Source organism: Rhagoletis zephyria, unplaced genomic scaffold (genome assembly GCF_001687245.7).
Source record: "Rhagoletis zephyria isolate East Lansing unplaced genomic scaffold, Rhagoletis_zephyria_1.1 Rzeph_scaffold_00811, whole genome shotgun sequence".
NCBI lineage: Eukaryota > Metazoa > Arthropoda > Insecta > Diptera > Tephritidae > Rhagoletis > Rhagoletis zephyria.
In genome coordinates, this window is record NW_016157895.1 from 179,214 (window position 1) to 179,752 (window position 539).

Sequence of the window (539 nt, forward strand, 5' to 3'; positions counted from 1 at the left end):
TGATATATTACATATATATGTTCCATTTAGTTAAACAATATAAGAATATTGTAGTTTGTACCACAAAAACATATATTTTCTATAAAATATCATAACTCAGAAAAAAAAATCTTCGCTATTAGAGATTTGGGTTGATTGTAGTTCAAAGTGTCTCTTTCCCGGTAAAAAAGTTTGAGAGAAAAAAAATACACTTTTTGAGAAATTAAATTAAAAAAAAAAATTTGCCCTTTTTGTTTATTGTTAAATAAAAAATTTAAAATAATGAAAATCAATAATTGTATCATTCTATCTTGAAGTGACAAGAATTGCTGACATTTGAGTAAAAACAATGTTGGAATCTATTAAGTTTTGACAAAGTTATGGGCATTTTAAAAAAACATTCTCACTGTCAATTCGAATAATCGATTTTTGCCTGAAAAACAAAATCGCGTTTAATTCGGCCGAAAAATTTTTCCGAACCAAAAGAAAAAATACGTGTTTCATTATTTGGACCAACAAACAATGTATTTGAGTTTGGTCGAAATTAAAAATCATGCTCG